Below are 22,002 nucleotides of genomic sequence, written 5' to 3'. Positions count from 1 at the left end.
AGGAAAATTGTTCAAAACTTAAACCAAAAGAAATAGGGCCACTTTGAAAATTAGAAATTTTCATGCTGGTATGTTCGGGATTATCTAATTAAGCAAAGTTTGTCTCAATCTTTTGACGACTTGAATGATACTCAAAAATGGCTTTAGGAGAAGCTCGGCAAACATGAGATCAATGTTCTTTGTAACCACATAGGTAACACAAGATTAGTAAAAGCTTGATGGTTTGACCTTTACCTTTATTCTTGAAGTTGGAAGCCTTGGGACCTAGGAAATCACACTTCGGGTTCAGATTTCCTTTCTTGGGTGGGCTTTTGCTTGCTGATAACTCGTATATTTCATAGATTTATACAATGACGAAGTTATAAAAGGTTAGGGAGATAGGCCCCTCCCCTCTCCGAAAATCAAGCCTAGGAGCGATGGTTAGCCCATCTGGTGTCGTAAAAAAACCTGCAAGTTCAAGGTGAAACTGCAGCACTGTGCAACAGATGTTCTCTGTTTTGAAAAATCTAGGATGAAGACATAATAAACGGCGACGTCTTCCTTAAGGGTACAATCTTTTTTACATATTTGACCTTTACCAAATTACTTGCTCACACTAAAAGCGAGTACCTATTGACTTGTAGACGCATGTACATTTTAATCCGACATTAAGTACTGCTTTCTAGGCCACTAAAAATAAAAGTTATTTCTCCCTTCCTCGCCTTTATTCCTTCCCAATGAACCAGAATCCTCTTTACTTTCATCTTTATCCCAAAATTTCCAATAGTTTTGTATCAGACAAGGTTGCAATTTTTGGACTTCTGTGCCAAAACTTAAGATTTTATTTAGACATCAATCTTAATTTCATGGGTATTGATCCTTTACCTTTTCCCTTGTAAAAAATAAAAAAAATAAAAAAAGCGCTTGGTAAGAGATTGGATGACCATTAATTGCTTGCCATTGGAAGACGAATTTATGTAGAAACTGAACCTTTTCTAGTGGTGATTTGAATGCAACTTGTTTGTACCATACTTCACCAATCCCGAAACTACTGAGCACTGGTCAACGTTATACCGTCAATGACCCAAAAGAGTTTCCCTCCAACCAGGAGGCCAATCACAGTGCGACACGTGTCGACATCAAAAGCCAATCACAGCGCGACACGTGTCAACATCAGAAGCCAATCACAACACGACACGTGTCGATGTCAGAATGAAACTAGAAACTCTCTTCTATAAATAGAGATCATTCTCTCACAATATTTCCTAATGTCATTTGTACTAAATCATTCACTAGTACTCACTAAAGGAGAGCTTGAACCTATGTACTTGTGCAAACCCTTCAAAATTAATGAGAACTCCTCTACTCCGTGGACGTAGCCAATCTGGGTAAACCACGTACATCTTGTGTTTGCTTCCCTATTTATATCCATTTATATACTTATTCACACTAGTGACCGGAGCAATCTAGCGAAGGTCACAAACTTGACACTTTCTGTTGTACCAAAGTCCTCATTGATTTTGTACATCAACACAACTCTCACATAAAAATATTGTAATTGTAATGAAGTTTCATTTAATCAGAAAGTGGTAATCTTTGGGTGGAGTCAGGTTTGTATAAAAAATGTGTTAGAAGGGTGAGAGAGATGGCGGATAAGCAAAAGAGAGAGCTTTGCTTGGGTTCATTCATTAGGTAAGGGAAACGAGAGGTTGAGTGAGAGAGAAAAACAAAACAACATTAACTTTTTCTTTATTTTTCAATTAGTTTTAGTAGCCCAAATAAGTAATATTAATTGTGAGAAAAGTAAGGAGACTCTCTTAAGGTGGTGGGAATCTTGAAGATAGCCAATTTACAGTTTAATGTTAATTTTTGTGTCAACATTATAAAATATTGTGTTAAAAACATGAAGTGTCAAAATATCTATAAAAAAGTCATTTTGTAGAAGCATTTCTCATTAATTGTTGATGTAAATGGACACGTGTGTAGCAAGTCTATGCAGACTCACTTTAGGGGCGATTCCCCTTAGCATGTCTCTTACAATAAATAAACCAGTTAACTGAATTGCTAAATGCTAACCAAAAGCAAAATCTCTTATGGGAAATTACCCACTAGAGTTTGACTTGATTTTTCTCACAAATGATAGGTGGCACATTTGCAAATCCTTAGGACTTAAGGTTTATGTGATTATTTACCCCCCTAAAACGAATAGATGTGAGTTTACATATGTGAAGGTGGCACTTATAGTGGTTGAAGAATATTTGACGTGGCCTTTGATGCAAGGAACACCTTGCATGATATTTTTTCCTCAAATTAGCTTAACACATGTTGCCTTGATATTAGAACACATATTGTTATTAGTGATTAGCTTAACACATATTGCCTTGCTATTGGAACACATGTTATGGCTAATGATTTGCACAACACTTGGTGTCTTTCTATGGGTACACTTGGGAGCGTTCACCCTTAAGCTAGATGGATGGAAGATGTCAGGCAATCCTTATAAAGGAAGGAGTAAGAACCAAAGAAAGGACATGGAGAAAAAAGAGAAAGAACAACTCCAACAAGAAAGCCATCCTCTCTTTCACATTACCTTTGTATCTTTCTTTTACATGTTGTTAAGGCTTTAAGCCATCTTCCATTGTATTTGGAAGTCTCTCATATATAGAAAAATACAAATGAAAGCAAGCCCCAGTGGATGTAGTCATTTGGCGAACCACTTAAATCTTGTGTTATTTATGCAATTACATTTTGAGATTATTACCATGAAAAGCACTCCTATCCAACCATAAAAAAAAATTCCTTTACTCCACCCTGAGAATCCTGAAAAAGAAATCACAATCAAAACCCAGAAAATGTATTAAAGCTTACCCAAATCACCATCATTTTCATCTAGTTATCAAAAGAAAGATATCCAAAAACTATAAATTCGTCATACCTATTTAGAAGACCAAAACACTATTTTATGTAGTTCAAATTGAAAATTCATCCTATGAGAGTTGTTCATTAACTCATGAACTACAACATATCCAAATTTGAGATCCATAAGAGCAGTACAACTTCAGAAACTCAAGTATAAATAGTGATTGTTCATCACTTGTCTGCCAACCAGTCAAATCTATTGTGAGCTTCGAAACTCCCTTTTCTCTTACTCAGATCAAAATATTTTCTTCAAAGAAGTTGTTCTTTATCCTCTCTACCACAACATAGCAAAATCTTAGGAAGATCCAATTGTCTATTCATTCCAGATCTTTGAAATACTACCAAGGTCTTGAAAATCTGCAGAAAATCCTATAGTCATGTTTGGAGTTTCAAAACTCCAACTTCATACACTCAAACAGAAACACTTCCTTCATAAAAGTTATTCCTTATCATTTGTTCTATAACATATCCACAATTTACGACAATCCAATCTATATGTTGATTTGTGCGTTAGTTTGAGCAGCTGATGTATGATTGAGCTGCCCTTCTTGGCCAACCTCTTTGTATGGCCAATATCTTCAGTTTCTGTTACTTGCTTCTTGGAATGAAAAAGGAAAATAATTCAAAGAGGGAGTAAGAAAAGAAAGAAAAGAATGAGGAGCAACATATGTGTGAAAAAGGAAAAAGAATTCAAAGAAAGAGAGGGGTAACAGGTTGTAGAAAAATAAAGAGGTTTAGGAAGGTTTGGAGAGAGTTTAAAATAAAAAGAGTGGTGAGAGGGAGTCATTTAGAGAAAAAAGAAAAGAGAGTTGGTGTGAGTAAAATAAATTTTATCCATACTAAAAATGTAAAGAATAAGAATTAATTAAAGGAAAAATGTAAGAAAGAGTTAAAAAAAATTGAAATAATGAAATAATGAGGATAACATGATGGTAAGATAATCTTTTACCTACTTAGCTTTAATTCTTGCTCATGTCATTTTTATATGAATGATGATTTATGTGTTTGGGTTGCTAAATGAGTTTATTGTTTTACATTTTATATTTGCATGATTATAATATGAGAATATTGGCTTTGATATGATGCATTACATATGCATAAGCATTGCAAACAAGGACAAATAGTTGAGTTGTGTAAAGTGTTTGAGTTGTGAATATATTCAAGGGTTGGAGACTAACTTGAATATAAAATAATGAACCTTGTATCAGGCGTTGCATGAAGTGTTGAGTATACAAATGGGCGTCGCGGGAAGTGCCTATATAATAAGTGAAAAGTGAGGATTTAATTCTGAAAATTTGGTTTAAGGGATGAACGAGAGTTAACTCATATTCTAAGGTATTTGGAGTCAAGTGGTATAACTATAAGTATGGTAGGGGATATGCAGGCTTGGGTGCCTTAGGTATGCGTTAGTGGGATTAGAAATGAGTGAGTGCATTCATCCATCACATTTGCATATATCAATTTTACGTATTTGCAAGAACTACTCATTTGAATTATTATTTTGTTGGTACTTTCGGTTGTAAAGTAATTTGTGCATTAATTTTTATTATGTTGTGTATTCAATAAATTTTATGTACTAAAATTAAGCGTTTATTATGTAAAATTTTATTATACGATGTATTGTAGTTTAATTGCAAATAAATATCATTTTAATTTTTCATCATGTTTTGGTTAGAGAATTTATTCGTATAGCTAAAATATGGCTCACACCCTAACTCATGAATAGTCTTTATTCATGGGTTGGGGCATGATAGATTGCTAGCCTGCTTTGGAGATATCAAGTAAGGAAAAAAATGTGCAAACTAAAAGTTGAATTGTTGGGATCTCTTTGGAATATGTTGCAGCCTCTTTTACCACATAAAAACTTGTCTTTTAGCCACTTTTACATACCCTATTGATTCTGAATGAATTTCAAAACCCTAGCCATCTATTTTTTTCTCCCTTTTCATCTCCACTCAAAGCCCTAGCTATTCCATACACTTTTGCCCTCACTGAAGACTTATCACAGCAAGTTGTTCTTGGAGAAGTTCAACATCAAAGTTGCTTCAAGGGTTTCCTCTCTTGAATTTATTTTCACTCATGTTATGTATCTTCATTTAATCTTTGCGAACATGATGTGTAACTAAATTCATAGATATGAATTTTGATTTAGCCTTGCAAAATTGATCCGCGTTTCTAAGTTAAAGTATTCAATTCATCAATATGCTTCTTGCCTCATTCACGGATTCTATTGTTTGATTTGTTTGTTTATCTTAATTCTTGATCACCATTAGGGTTGCTTACAAATTATTTGATCAAGGTTATGCTTAATCGTGTTAGACATATGAATGAATGAAGAGAATACCATGCAAACATCCTACCGCATATTTTCTTTGGTTATTTTTACGTTTTCATGCATTCTATGTACTCGTAATTTAGAACCGAAGTTTACACCCTGATTGAGTTGCAGAATAGGAGAATTTGATCAAAACCACACATCATATAGCTAATCATATTTATGTAAAATAAACTCTGGAAACAGGTTGGTAGTTGAATACATGCTAACTTAATAAGCATGAATTGGTTTTGTGAATGTGAACTCAAAATCCCTATTCCCATCCCACTGTTTCAAAATCAATATATCATTCGTTGTTACGTTTTTCTTACAATTAGTTATTTTCGTTTACAACACAAAAACCACATTCCATTTGTTAGCTCCATTTTACGAACCATATATTTGCACTTAAAAGGAACACAACATTAGTCAACCTTAGGCACGTGGCTGAAGATTCAGCCCTTTGCCACGACCTTGACACTTCTTGCATCCCTTATGGCCTCAAAATATGGTGGCATGCACTTCAAGCGCAGAATTTGAGCCAGTAGGTCTAGCTTGATATTTCTTTATCAAAAGTTAGTTTTGCTTTTCAGCAAGTAGTAAGATAGAGATCACATCCAAAAATTTGATGAATTTATGTACCAGATATTGTTATTGCAGGATAATATTGGTGACATGGTAAGTTGAATAAGTTTTCTCCAGTAGACCTTGTTCAGTCAAGGCCTCTTTATAGAATTTGAAGAGTGATCGAATTTGAAAAAGTTCAGAATTGTATTCATTTACAGACTTGAAGTCTTGGAAGCATAAATCCTGCTAGTCGTGTTTTACTTTAGGCAAGAAGATATCATTCCGATGATCGAAGCGTAGAGCGTGAGTGAACCCTCTTTAATGAGGTATTTAGTATGCAATGCGTTGTGCATATGTCTTCTAATGAAAATCATGGAGATTGTCTTGTCAGCTTTGTCAACTGATTCGTCCTTAGCCTCTTCAATGGTGGTTCTTAAACTTTTGGTTGCAAGGCGGAGCTTCACATTTTATATCCAACTTCGTCAACCCGTTGATAGGAGCATATTTATGTGACTTTGTTATCTTATTTCTTTGCATTTACTTAGTTAATTTCCATTTATTTTGGTATTTAAAGTTATTTTCGTATTATTGTAGGTCCAGTTGGTAAAGATGACAATAAATTGCCAAATGGAGCAATTTGGAGCAATTTTGGACTTGGATTGGATAGCATGCGTGGATAGCATATGGGCTGGACGTTTTTTGTGTTTAAATGGTGCTCGATATGTGCAAAAATATGGAGAAATTAAAGTTGAGGCTTGGAAGGCAAGGAATTAGACAAGAAAGAGGAATCCTAGTTGAAGAGGAACATTATCTTATCTTATCTTATCTAATCTTATCTTATCCAACCTTATCTTATCTTATCTTATCTCCAACTGCAAGGAGGAATCCTAATCATATTCCAACACTATCTACCTGATTTTTAGAGTCATAAAGAACTCAAAAACGCCAAAACCTTTTCCTACTTGGATTCAGCCATTTCCCGCAATATATATGAAATTCCTGCAGAGATTTAGGGTGTGCCATGCCTACCATTCATCCATTGAAGTTGCTGGAATTTTCAGAGTTCTTTCTATCTTTGTTTTAAGTTTCAATGTTTATTTTAGATTGTTTTTCAGTTATGATGAACATGTGTAACTAAGTTTCTTTTTATCTAGAGGTGAATTCGAAACCATGATCATATGTTTTATATAAATTGATTACATCCAGTTATTGTATGCGATTTACCTATCTGCTTTATAGAAAACTTATTCTTGTATGTTTATTAAGGATGCATACTTAGTTTGCATATAGGGATTTGATGCTAGAACATAAGGGAATTTCACCTAATCATTATGAACTTATAATTGTAAGTAGTAAAAGTCACTAATCATGATTGAGTTAAGTAAATTCTTGGCAGAAGTATCATGCTTTTCATAGTTACGAATGCTTTGTCAATGCTTATGATTTTCACAGAACTTAATGATCTTTGAGATGTATATCTATCATGCTTTTCATAGTTAGGGAACTTCAGAAGAATAATTTAGTTGTGTCGTTGAGTCCAATTCAATGAACTTAGGAAAATCTAAGAGTTAATTAGTGATGTTCACAATTAATTTGGGGTATTGCTATTCATGGTTTATAGGAAGAATAACTGGAAATCGATTTGTATGCATATGTTTCATGTGTGGAGAAGAATCCTTTAGCTATCATTTCATCCATATTTCATTCACAACTTAATTTACTTGCTACCCTTTACTTTTGTTTTCATGAAATTCGTCCAAAATCCCCCCAATCATTGTTTTGATGTTAGTTTAACTTAGTTTTTAGTTTTATAAGTTTAATTTGTGTTGATTATCATCCATTATAATCCTCTGAGTAGAACGATCCCTACTTACTCATACTACGATTGCATAATTTATAAGGTTTAATTTGTGTGTTAGTTTCTACCACATCACCCGTTAGGCTTCACACGTGAGATAACCTGGTTCTGATACCACGAAGAAAGTTGAAATTCCATTATAAAACCAATTGGCAATATGAGGAATAACCCAACTTACTTATAAGCCTATACAAGGTCCTTCTTCCCATCAATGTAAGATTCATTATCAACAGATTGTCCTTGAAAATCTTTCAGTTCTTTAGTGCAGCAATGGTAGCATGCTTGATATCGTGTTGTCAACTTATTTTATTGAGAGAATAAAGAAGGAGAGGGTCAACGATAGACAAAGATAAAAGAGAGAGTTTGAGAATTCTATGGTGTGATTTCTCTCTCTGTATTACCTTTATTTATAGTGATAAGGAAGATATCATCCTTACTCTTCAACTAATACAATTACACTTACTCTCCAAATAATACAATTACACTCTTAGGGTGCGTTTGTTGCACCTGACTATCTCAGACTGGACTAGTTTTAAGGACTAAGCTGGACTGGCATGATAAGAATAGTGAAGTGTTTGGTGCAGTGCCGGACTAAACTACGGATTAAATCATTTTTAAAATTTAGATATTTTTGTTTTGTTCATTTTGATTCTCTCTCCCTTATCTCTACCATTCATTTCCCTTCCCTCTAGACAAAACTTCTCAATTTTTCTCCAGTTCTCAGATGAAGAAAATCGCAGCTGACGAAGAAAATAAAGGGGACGAATAGTGCAAAGAAAGTAAGAATTGCAAGAGGGAATCAAGATCCAAATGCTCGATTCCTGTGGGTGTGGGTGCCGGTATTGGACAGCGACGGGGTTGGGTATTCGACAGAGGCACGATTTATTCCCACACTAAATGAAACACCAATCAAGTCATGAAAATAAAAATTAATAATTAAAAATTAAAAATAAAATTGAAAAAATCTAAGATTGGAAGGAGCATAAGATGGATCCAGTCCGTATGTGACAAGACGACAACGAGGTATGCTTCACTTATCTCTCTACTCTCTTCCATTCGAATTTTTATTGACTTTTTTTGCTCTGATTACACTTGTTCTTGCAAATTAGTTGCTTTAATTCACTTGTTCTTCCATGGGTGGGGATTGGAGTTGCAGACGGCAATGGGTAGGTAGAGGAAGACGAGTCGTCGTCAGAGGTGGCAGAGTCGTGCAGGATGAGCACGAAGATGCTGTGTGAGAGGGAAGACGGTCTTAGCTAGTCACAAGGTATTTGGGGGGCCTCACTAGGACCGGCTAAGCAAAGTTTTAATCGAAGCGAGTGAACTTTAGTCCCGCTAAAGTTAGTCTCATGTTGATAACAAACACAAGATTGGACTAACTTTTAGTCTAATCTAGTCCAATGAGACTTAGTGAGGACAAACAAACGGGCCCCTAGTGAATTTATATTGCAACACTTTCATATACTATTGCAGCTGGCCTTTTAAACTTAACCTTTGCCTATAACCTTTCGAGTACAGATCATCTCCGAGTTTAAAAAAATGGAGCTTAAGGATCAAATGATCCGAACCGTTGAAATTTGATCCAACGGTTACAATTATTATAATTTTTAGAAGGGCCCCTTTTTGTAGCAGTTGGATCAAATTACAACACCCCGAATCATTTGATCCTTAGGTTCCCTTTTTTAGATTCGGTCTGTACTCTGACCTTTCAACCAAGTCCATGCAAGATTCTTTAACTCAAGTTGAAATTAAAATGTTATTTGGGTAACAAAATTGAAATGTTCTAATTTTGATTCCAACTGGAAACTCAACAATTTGTGCACATCTTTCTTTCAATACTTGAGAGGCTTCTAAAGTTCTGATAAACTAAACAACTGAAGAAGAAATAACACTTCAATTCAAAAAAGAAAAAGAAAAACTAATGAAAATTATTTGAAAATTTTAAGTTTTAATGATAAGGGCAAAATAAAAGGTAAAGTAAATAGTATCAAAATTAATTTTTTAATATAAAAATATGATTTTTTTTATTAAAGTAAACAATACAAGCTTTTCAATAATACTCTCAAACCTTCTCCATCTCCACAACTCAGTCGACCCAACAACCTCCCTCCTCTCCACCAGCACCAGCCGTCGCAGCATCTTCCTCCCCGACCTCTTCCTCCTCCCCCTACCTCTCTCCTCACCTCATCCTCCCCGCCCCTCTCCTCTTCTTCACCATCGCCTCTGTCCTCTCTTTCATCGCCACCTCCCGCTCCAAACCCTCTTCCTCCTCATCCCAAAACCCAACCTTCGCCTCCGCTGCCTCCGCCTCTGCCTTCCGATCATCTCCACCGAGCACATCTGGTCCCTCGAAGCCCCTCTCTGCGACGCCCACTACGGCCTCTCCTACCCAGTCTTCACCACTGTCGTCGAGAAGCTCAAATCCCACATCGTCCTCTCTAATCTCTCCCTCCCTCCTTTTTTACTACGCCGTGGCAATGGTCATCTCCCGCCTCACATGGCTTCTCCGCCCAAACCCTCGCTTCCTGCTACTCCATCGACCTTTACCTCATCTCCAAGATCACCAACATGATCACCTGCCTCCTCGCCACCAAGTTCTACCCTGAGTTCATCAAGATCCCCATCTTTCGTCGCAGGCTAATCGAAACAACCCAGGCTTTCGAGGAGCTCACATCGCTCCCCAACATGTGTGGCACCATTGACGGCAGCCCAATCAAGCTCCACAAGCACAATTTGCCCCGAAACTACAAATGCCGATATTGCTACCCTTCGATTTTGCTTAAGGTCATGGCAGATCATAAGAAAATCTTCTGGGATATGTGTGTGAAAGCCCCTGGTGGCACAGACAACGCCACCCATCTCAGAGATAGTCTTTTGTACAATAAGCTGACTTCGAACAATGTTTCGGAGAAGATAATCAATGTGAGGGGTCACCATTTGAGGCCTTACATTGTTAGGGACTGGTACTATCCCTTGATGTCCTTTTTGCTAACACCATTTTCACCGAATGGGATGGAGACTCCTGGCCAGAACCTGTTTAACGGAATGCTTATGAAAGGGAGGTCTACTGTGGTTGAGGGAATTGGGCTGCTTAAGGGTAGGTGGAAGATTCTGCAGGACTTCAATGTGGGTATTAATCATGTGCCTCAAACCATTTTTGCTTGTTGTGTTTTGCATAACTTGTGCCAGATTGTGAGGGAGCCTGAACCGGAGCTGTGGAATGACCTGGATGAGAGTGGACCGCCACCCAGGGTGCTTGAAAGGGAGAAGGATTCTTATTACTATGGTGAAAGCTTAAGGCAAGCATTGGCAAATGATTTGCATCAGAGGCTTTCGTCGAGATAGTACACAGTTACAGAGTAAAGGGATGGCTTCTCAACCCTTTTAATTTTCTATGTAAGGATGTTTATTTGAATGTTCTCTTCATTGTTCGTTTTAGGTTTAGGTTTAGGTTATAGAACTTGGATTGAGTGAAATATGTAATGAATGCGATATAGTTGTTGGGACCAACTGACTTGGTAGTGAAGTTACAAGATTGGTGAATAGAGTGGCAATTCACTATTAGTTCATCAGTTGTACCGTATTCTTATGTGTATGTTTTAGCAGTAGTTGTAAGCGAAAATGATCAACAACCGGAGTGTAATATTTACGATTTTGATGGAAATCAATTTAGCTAGTCGTTTAGGAAGAACCTAATGCTTCTTAACCTAGCAATATTACCGTCAAAATTATCATATTGATGAGAGTAATTCTTTGGTGCATTTTGGTCTACACTTTTTCTAAAATTTGTCAAAGAATGTTTCGTTTCATGGATGTGTTCTGGGATCTGTAGGCTTTTCCTCTCTAGGTTCAGGTTTCAGAGCAGCAAAAGTAGCAGCTACGAAGCCCCCAGAAAATTTGTTTATATTGATACAAGAAGTACACTAATTTGCATACAATTGATCTGCCTTGAATCCCAAGTAACCTTGTGAAGGAAATTTTGTGAAAAACATGTTCATTTGAGCAACATCTATGACATGCAATTAACATTTAAAGGCGGAATCATGCTTGTATGCACTAAAAAACAAAACATTACCATGAAATTCAAAGCCTAATAGGAGGGTGAACCAAGACCCAACTCAAAACAAAGTGAGTTGAGAAACTTTATACCTTTGAAGCACCTCTTTGCTTAGCAAAGGTTAATCACCCATGTGAGGGCCTTCTTTCCTTTGTCACCTTACTCCTTGGCTCCATGGATGTGGATGGAGGAACTTTGCTTCTTGGCTCCATGCCTTCTTGGATATGGATGGAAGAATTGGTTTCTCCAAAAGTCCCCAAAGTTGGAGACCTCTAAGTTCCGACACCAAGGATGGTTGAGGAAGAAGATGAGTGGCCATGGAAGTGTTAGATGCTAGTAAACTCTCCCATGGTGGCCGGCTATTCTAGAGAGAAAAGAGAGAGAGTTTTTCTCACTTTTCATCCTTAGAAAACCCTAATGAGGATGGAGCCAAGATACCCCTTCTATGCTTTCAACTTTTGTATGCATTTTGGACCAAAATGCCTTTCCTCTCTTTATGGCCGGTTTTCCCAAGCCTTTGGGTTGTTTTGGGCTTCTTGAATTTTGTTTGTTTAGTTGTCATACAACTTAAGCTAATGGGCTTGACGATTCGAAGCCCAATTTGGGCTTTAAGGCCCAAAACTAACTCAAGGTTTAAAACGAACTTATTCGTTTGATTAATTAACATATTAATCAATTCTTGCCATAAAAAATTAAACCATTTAATTGTCCTTACTCATCTCCGTCAAATCCTTCAAGCATTACCTTACACGGTGTGCGATCCATTAGGTTCCTTTTAGCGAGGCAGTGAGCGATTAGAACTCTTTCAAATCGATTGTGAATTGAAACTTACTTTCAATTCTTCCTTTAGTGATTATACACGTTTAGGGCTTCCACAAACCATGAGTGACACCTAGCAGTATGTCATGGTTACCCAAGCTAATCAGAAGAGGTGGAGAACCTATTCAGTTTAGGATTACAATGCAATACGGTTTTTCTCTAATACAAGACCCTTGACCACATTGTTTGGTTTGATAGTTTATTCATGTCTACTATCCAATGTGATTCATTTACTTATATGATTACCTTGAATGTGATTTGGAACGACTTCCTAAATCTCATTCATACCCTGGCCATAGATTCTTAATCATATCATAGAGTATTCTCCCTCAAACAGTTTAAAGGTTAGAGATCCCTTGTTGTGCATTCACTTGCCTTCATGGCTAAGTGGCTTAACCCCAACTATGTCGTGGACACCCTCGGATGGAGTGACTTTGACATACTCAAAGATCAAGGACCTAACCACAAGACAACTATGATGCATCAGGTTAAATGACTACTTTGCATTATCCCAACCATGAGTTCTCATGTGACATGAGTATGAGAACTGCTTGTTGATCACGTTCAGTGAACTCATTCTCTATTGATCACCTACGTATTTGTCTTGGTGTCAGTCACACTAATGACTCGAGACCAGTCACTCTCCTTAAGAGAAGACATAGCACGTACTGATCTTAACGGACTGTCAATGCCTAATTGGCAATCCTATGATCAGGAACATTTAGGATATGTATACGAAAGAGAATGGTCTCATGAATCTAACTTCTTTAGATCGCATTCTCCCAATTACATATTTCTTGGACTTATCATTTAAGCGTATAACATTTATATGAGACGGCTTCAAACAATAATCTTTGCCCTTTAAATTAAACTATATTAGTTTAACATATGTAATGTCCGTAAAGTATCATCATATGATTGGTTTTAGGACACATTTCCAACATCTTGAGAGCTGGAAGGTTCAAACAATAATCTTTGCCCTTTAAATTAAACTATATTAGTTTAACATATGTAATGTCCGTAAAGTATCATCATATGATTGGTTTTAGGACACATTTCCAACACCTTGAGAGCTGGAAGGTTTAAAGTAGTAAGACCAGTTATGAGACTAATACTTTATGAGAATGGGAATAATGCAGGTTGCTACTGAAAGCTAAAAACTGTTTTGCGCTGGATTGCCAATGGATTTTATAGACTTTACCTTAAGGCTTAAGGGAAGTTCTTATGAGTTGTCTCGTGTAGCTTGTAATGATCCGTTCAAGATCGGTTGGCTCGTGTTCCGCCTTATCTTAAGGAAGTTTTTGTGTTTCCATTAACAATAATGGTTTGTTTGGATGAAGTCCTCAAAAGCCCATCCGATCAATGCTCGTTTCAAATTCTTAGCCTTACAATGTTACTCAATGTTATATAAGTGACGACATTTGGAGACAAGCCATTCCCCTGCATATCCACGAATGAGTGTGTATTATCAGTCACCTAATCAGGAACAAAACCTTTTCTTTTATTCTGATCAAAGATCTGAATTATCTCATTCATCTTACCTTCTCGACACAACCAGTTGATTACCACATTGTACGAAATCAAATTTGGCTCCAAACCTTTCAATGCCATCGATCTAAACAGTTCAAATGCCTCATCATTCCTCTTCAACTCACAAGAGGCTTCAATCAACGTAGTAGGATTAAGATAATGCCCTTGATGTTCGGAGTCCCGTAAAATCTTCTTTGTGGCTCTGAATTATGTTCCACTTGTGTCCACGCGATCATAGTGACGAGCACTACAAGAATATGTGTGTGTATGTGTCTTTGAGTCAAGCTCAAACAATAATTAAATAGGCACAAGGCTAAATAAATAAAATACCAATGAAGATTGACCTACTTGCCCACTCGCTTAACAAACTCAACGAATAGAGCGTCACTATCACAGTCTACGGCCCGTAATACTGACAACCCACTATTATCTTGATAAAGAAAAAGGAATGAATTCCCGATCATACAAAATTACCATTTTGCCCCTCATTTTGGAAAAGTGCATAAACCGTTTGTTGCACGTCTGATTTACGTCTCGTTCACTCATGTGTTCGTAAGAATACGTACTACCTAGAAAGACGAGAAAAGAAACAAAGAGTGACAAGAACTTAGATGTCCGTAGGAATTCTACTTAAGATTTCCACTTAGCCCATCAAGGGCATTTTTGTAACTTCCCAATGTTAATGAATAAAATAAGATTAAATTAGGGATGAGATGTGACATATATATTCAATTTGCTTACATAAAAAACTCTGATTATTTTGGTGTTTTTTCCTTTCTCATTTCTCATTTTTAAATTCACTTTAGTGATTTGGGATGAAGTCCTAACATAGCCTTAAACTTAACAAAAAGACAGATGACGTTAGTTAAAGTATGGTACAAGACACTATTAAGTCCAAGGACTGAAAATACCTAATATGAAAGTTCAAAAACTAAAACTAAATTAAGAGTAAAGTTCGATACCATACATTTAAGCCCATTTAAAATGATGGCCGTAAATTAGTAATTTAACTTAACGCTAGTGAATTGCACGATAATGGCCATCGAAGGCTGAAATGCTTTGTAAGTCTTCACAACCTCTGAAATGATGGATATGGCCACCAGCGGGTCTCATTTTAACCAAAAAATAATAATAATGTTGTAGGCATAATTTACTGAATAATTATGGAGGCCTTAGAGAGAGAAGGGGTGCGGCAATATAGAGAAGAATAGAGAGATGTGTAATTGTGGGTGTGTGTTATCTCACCCCATTGTGCCTTTATTTATAGTAGTAGGAAGGGTAAAACCTTTCCCTTTAGGATTACAACATTTAATAGGTAATCTAATCCTAATAGGAATATAAGATACATTCCCATATTTCCTAGGATTTACACAATCACATTCCTATTCTAAATAGGACTGCAACACTCCCTCTTGAGTGTGTAAATACTCAAGTAAATGGCGCATCAAGTCTTCATTGATGAAGTAAGTACAATTGATGAAGTTGTCGGCACAATGGGCAAATGCAAGTCTCAAATCAACGGAAGAATGCATAAAAAGTAAAACTTACAAAACCTCGCTATGGTAAAACCCAAGATGGGAGAAAAACCCATAGTCTAAGGAGAAAAGTAAGAAGTTGCATTAAGTCAAAACTATACGTCTTTTGGACGCAAGTAGAAGAGTTCTCAAGGGTATGATCAGCCCAGGATGGGTGCCTCGTTAAAACCTAGTTAGGTAGCAAAAACCCAGTGGGAAAAATGCTCCTAATCGTAGGGAAAAAGAGTACATTAAGATCAAGTAAGTATACTTCTTGATACTCCCCCTGAGTTTGACATAACTTCCAAATGAGAACTACAAGCATTGCATATGAGTAGTTAGGCATACCAATTCCTCAGACAAACTTCTGGAAGGTTGACTTCAGCAGTGACATCATGTAGAGGTCAGCAAGGTTGTCTAGGATCGGTTTGCATGGCTTCAATCTCCTGATGCTTTGCTGATGTAGATGTAGACGCAATATGTCTTGGTGTTGACATCGTTGATGTATCATGGCTTGGTCGGGTTGATACATGTGGCATAATCTTCATGGATCGTCGTTGGGACTCAACGATGGATGAAAATATAGCAAGTACTTCGAATATGCTCAACAGGAACTCCTAACCATGTCTCACTTGTGGCATAGTGAAGGTGAGTCTTGGAACGATTCGAAGATTTCGCAACTAGGGTCATATCGTGGACCTCCAAGATATTGCGATATCCCTAACGGTAAAGACATAACCATTCGGGGATTTTTCCTTGTACGGGTTTGATAAGTAACCAGCGTCAGCATAACAAACAAGGCAAGCATCATTTCGAGGATCAGGGGGTTATATCCGCTCAAGATGCGTTGGGATTTGCCCACGTAATACCTTCAGGGTACGTCTTTAATACCAATTCAGTGGTTACGTGTAAGCACGGTGCTGCATCTTTACCAAGATCAACAGCGAAGGAGATGTCCTGTCTAAATACAATGAGCTATGTACAACGAAGCGCAAAGTTGAACTTTTAGATATGGAATTTCGGATTCCATAGACTCTTCAAGAGTCTCATTTACATATAACGTATGGACGATCATGGGTATACTCAAAGGTGACACATTCGGAGTGTAGTTCGACTGGTAGACCAAAATACCGTCAGAACAATGTTTTAACTTCAGGTCAAGGCATAAGTGAGTTTTCCCAAGATCCTTCATCTCAAATTCCATCTTCAAGTGCGAGTCAGTTTTCTCAAGCTCTTCCAGAGTCTTAGTGAGATTCGTGTTAACGACATAAACTGTAACTCTAGCAATTCGGAATAAAACTTCATAGTTTAACACGCAAGGGCATAATTCATATCCTTGACTGATCAAATAATCACTTAGACAGGTATACCACATCCGTCAGATTTTTCAATCCATAAGTGAACGCCTCAAAACGAGTTAAGAGGGTGTTCCGTGGTTTGGAACTACTTGAACCAGTCTATGTAATTCTTCGGGAACTTACACGTAAATCTCCGTATTTATATCCCTATGGAGAAATACTAACACATTTCATAATGCTGCTATCAATCACAGAACGTTTTGAGAGAAACTTTGCACCGTAAGGCGTGCATCATATCGCACTATTTCATTCATCTCATAACGTTTTCTTTCCCACTTGTAACTCAACAAGGTTACCTTAGGCAGTGTAGGAACGACAGGTCCAATACACACTTTGGTAAGGAATTTGACCTGGATTGTAACTTTAGTTGTCCAATCAGTTCTACGTTGTCACTTAATCAACGGAACACAGTTCGATATCATCGCTTTTCATTTATGTCGGTAGCTACCATATAAGTGAAAACATCATTGATGATAATCTCATTTCAATTCCATTTTCTCATCCAAACTAGTATACTGGACCAAGAACTTCAAGTCTCAGGAGTAATCCAGATTAATCTCATGAGATGGAAATGATTTGAGACAGCGATCGAGTTTAGATTCATTGTTGTGCCGTGTCTTCCTCTTCCAAGGAAGTGAATCCTACGAACCGAATGATATGTCGTGCTCCAAGCCAAGACATATTGATTGGCTATCCGCCGGTGTACTGGACCGTCCAACAGGGGCGTCCAAACCGTCCAACATGGGCGGCATACCCTCCAAGGATGTTAACTCGACGTCCGTTAAGTACGTCTATCCTTGTAGGCATGTTTGCAACTGGTATATGATCTCGTCACTTTAGATAGATCAAAGGAATGCGTTTGGAGCAACATTCTGAAATCTAGAATTTGTCGCACTTGCTTATCACACTTGTGCGTTATAGGGATCGAGATGAGACATAGTGGGCAACGTCTATGTAAATTCACGCCGTTCTTCAGGAACGTTGACGTTCTTATCTCCCCCTAACGGCGGGAAGACTGTCTCAATAAAGTGATAACCTGCAAATAAGCGGTAAAGAGATCGTGTGCAAGGGCTCGAAGAGAGCTAGTGTGAAGGAGAATCATAATCGACAAAAGATACACATCCTTCTTTGAGGACCCATGGTGGTACGTTGCGACGGCCCAACTTGGCACATGGAATGCGCACCTAAATGCGTAAATACGAAAGTCGTCAAGTTCGTACCCAGTAACCAACTGTAACGTCATATAGGTTGGGTGGCAATGGGCCTCAAGGTGGACCAACATAGCTGCGTGCAAGATTGCATAGCCCTAGGTAAAGACCGAAAACTTGGTACGTTTACCAAAATTCGGGCGATCATTTAAATTGCACTTTATGATCGCTAGGCTAGGCTATTTGGGGTGAACATGGGAATATGATGTTCAATTAAAAACCCAAAATACATGCAATACTTTTCGAAAACCATCGATATAAACTCTCTAGCATTATCCAGTCTTCCAAACCTTAAGGGATAAGTAGGGTGGTGAACCCTTAATCGGCCAAGAGGTTTAGCATTAATGTGTGTGGACAAACATGTGACCAGTTTGTCGATTCATCAACCAAAACCATAAACATTTATATGGTCCGCATTTTGGTTGGATTAGTCCACATATATTCCCTTGAATCCACTGCGAAAATGGAGTCGTGTCGTATCTTTGCAAGAAATGATATAGAAAATCAATTTCCCTAATGAGCAGGATTGGCAAAGTGTGCTTGTAGACACAAAATCCTTACTTCAGATAAGGAGATGCGTTGTAGCATCATTATTCGACCTAAGTGTCCCAAAAGGTTGTGACAAAGCAAGTAAACTGCTCAATCACCAGGCTATAGGCCGACCACATGTGGTGTATTCCCAGTTGGGAGACAACCCATTGGCCCCAAATCAAAGCTTCAGGCTCATTTTTGGAGGTGGTGCAAAGATATTTCACTCTATTTTCTTCAGTGGTTTCATTTCTGATCATTGTCATCTTGAATATCCTTAAAAACTCAACGTTAGGAAGAATTTAAGGTCTTTTAAATGATAATTCAGTATCATTCATACAACGAGGAGTGTGCCAATGCTCTTAATCAGGTTGGATAGACCTGAAGTCGTTGTTAGAGATGTGATTTAGGTGTAAAGTTAATGTGCATAGTACGCATTCATCCAGACAACTAACTTTCCCACATTCCCACCTAATCACGTGGTCAATTGAATTGGTCACATGTATTCAAGAAACATGATTCAATTAACTCATATTCAAGGACAATATCAATAAGATTATCCATAAGTAAAACATACACCAAACTTGAATCCAAGAACATGGAAAAATGTTCACAAAGTAAACCAAAGTTACTTTGGTGGATTCGGCCAACAAGGCCATTCATGTCACAATTTTGCTAGTCCAACGATATTCGGTGGAGCAAAATCAATCTCACATATTGACTACTAGAATGATACTCCTCAACAATATTGGTAGGGGCACGAACAGGTGCATAACCAATGGTCTATTCCATCAAGACAGAAGTAGATTCTGCAGGGTTAAGGTTTGGGAATATTATCCCGTATTCTTGAAGTTTCAGGTCTTGGGTGCCAAGGATCACGCGTCGGGCATGATGCCACACCTTGGCAGGCCCTGATTCTACCATATGTTTGTCAAAACAAACTCAAAATTGAATTGTGAGAGAGTATGCCATTCAGTGTATCCTTGCTGAAGCAGTGCATCACCATTTGGTAGGCTTTGACCAAACTGGGTCCATACCTTTCTCTCACGTTTGTGGTAGTAATCAGATCCGAGAATTTGATAAACTTCCGCTAGAAGCGAGCCAAAGTGCCATGGAATCCGCGTTCGGGGAGTATTTCCATTTGTAATGCTTTAAGCATAAGTCTTCGAATGAAGATTATGGCGGAGGCTTATTCAGCTCTTCCTTGCCATTGTTGGCATCAATGGTTTCTCAGCTTCTTGATAGTCAAGTGGAGATTCACGTCTTGTGCCCCACCTAAAGTGGTTTCTATTAGAAAACGTCCAAATCAGGAAAATCAAACTTGTGACGGTTCGACAATCCACTGAATTTGAGGGAACACGATTGTGATTGGTGCTATGGGAATGAATCATCCATAAGCATCAAAGTTAAAACATTTGAGTTCTAAGACATGGTTTTCATGAAAAACGTCGGGTTTTCATGGGTGTATTGTTTTATGAAATCTTCGGGTTTCAAAGGCACTAAATTTGAAACTACAAGTTCAATTTAGTTTATGAACGTTTAGTTCATAAAGGAGAGGTTCCTGCAAGAAACTCAGAATGCAATATACTAACTTAGTGTAGTGGATTTGAGTTGTCTTTAAGAACTCAAGTGTGAGAGCTTCGTTACTACGAAAGTATGTGACGGTTCAAAGAGAAATAAATTATTGAATCGTTAATGTCCAAAAGTGATCTTCAGGTTAATAATTTTGGATTCATTATCAGATTAATGGACTGCAAGTCACTTTTAATTAATTCAATAGATCGGGACCATTCGGGGTCGATCGTAGAAGCAAAATAATAAATTGTTTAGAATGCCAAACATTAGCATTGGGTCAAAAAAAATCATAGCCCAATAACATTGGGTTTGGGTGCCATAAGTAGGGCACCAAAAATATGGGCTGAAAAGATAAAACAAGCCAAAAATGGCTTTTAGGCCTAGAAAACCACAGCCCAACGCTTGTTGGATGGCTGTGAGATGCACGGCCTGCAACAAGTTGCAAAGGGTTTAGGACAGCTGATTACAGCCTAGCTTGTGAAGCAAGCTGCAGGCTTGCAGTTATGATGCGGGCCAAGCTGGAGGAAGGCCCAATAGCGCAAAAGCTACTTGCGATGGGCTGAGGTGCGAGAAGCCCAGCACGTATGCTGGCTTCCGGAATGGACAGGGGCTTGAAGCCCATGCACCAGTGGACCCAAGCAGCAGGCTTGGTCCAATGTAAGCCTAAAAAAAAAACAATCCAGTCGCATACCCAAGCTTCAGGCTTGGTGTGTTTCAGCCACAAAATTTTCCCAAAAAAAATGTAATTGTTAGGGTTTGAAAAACCCTAATTGCTTCTAATTTATTTTGATTCTTTGACTCACAAATTCCACATAGCAATTATTGCGTAATGCATGAAACAAATATATATATTGACCAATATATGAACATATACAATATATATATCGGAAGGTAAATATAAATGTAAGGGGTTCATGCATCATGGGGAATGTTTTCTTGCTTCATGGGTCATTTCAAATATCTTCCTTTATTTTAAGCGTACCTGAGTAGCAGAAAACAACAAAAGCCTTTGAATTTGTAGAAGATCTTTCTTGAAAGCCAGAATTCTCCAATGCGTTGTATTACGTTCAACACAGAAAAATTAAATTGAATCAATAGCATGTAGATCAATTTAATAAAATAATAAATTAATCATGAAAAGAATGATGAAAATGTAATACTCCCCAAATTGAAGATCAAACTCTCTTATTAGCGTAGCGTTAAGCGTGTGCTGATAACGTGTTGTAGGCATAATTTACTGAACAATTATGGATGCCTTAGAGAGAGAGGGGATGCGGCAATAGAGAGAAGAATAGAGAGATGTGTAATTGTGAGTGTGTGTTATCTCACCTCATTGTGCCTTTATTTATAGTAGTAGGAAGGGTAAAACCTTTCCCTTTAGGATTACAACATTTAATAAGTAATCTAATCCTAATAGGAATATAAGATACATTCCCATATTTCCTAGGATTTACACAATCACATTCCTATTCTAAATAGGACTACAACAAATAATTAGTAATTTAACTATTTTTTCACGAAGGCCAATTCCGTAAGCCGTCGTCTCCCAGCTCGTTCTCAGTCTCAACTTTCTTTGGCTCCCCTCCGTCAGATATCAGGTACTTGGCTCAAAATCGTCTGGGTTTCGTGTCAATCCACTCTTCTGTTTGCAAAGTTTTAGGTTTGACAACCTTGATTTACATACAAATTTACACACAAATACGAATGCACTCATTGATTTCAACATTACTATTCGACAGAAGATGGCAAGGAGACAAATGTTATTCCACGCCAGTT

At 37.6% G+C, this 22,002-nt stretch overlaps 1 pseudogene; it reads left to right on the top strand.

Moving 5' to 3' along the window:
* Positions 1 to 9,651: 9,651 nt before the first annotated feature.
* Positions 9,652 to 11,230, top strand: LOC126622580 (protein ALP1-like; annotated as a pseudogene).
* Positions 11,231 to 22,002: the final 10,772 nt, after the last annotated feature.

The sequence above is a fragment of the Malus sylvestris genome, chromosome 5 (genome assembly GCF_916048215.2).
Source record: "Malus sylvestris chromosome 5, drMalSylv7.2, whole genome shotgun sequence".
Taxonomy (NCBI): Eukaryota; Viridiplantae; Streptophyta; class Magnoliopsida; order Rosales; family Rosaceae; genus Malus; species Malus sylvestris.
This window is presented reverse-complemented; position numbering and strand designations above follow the sequence as displayed.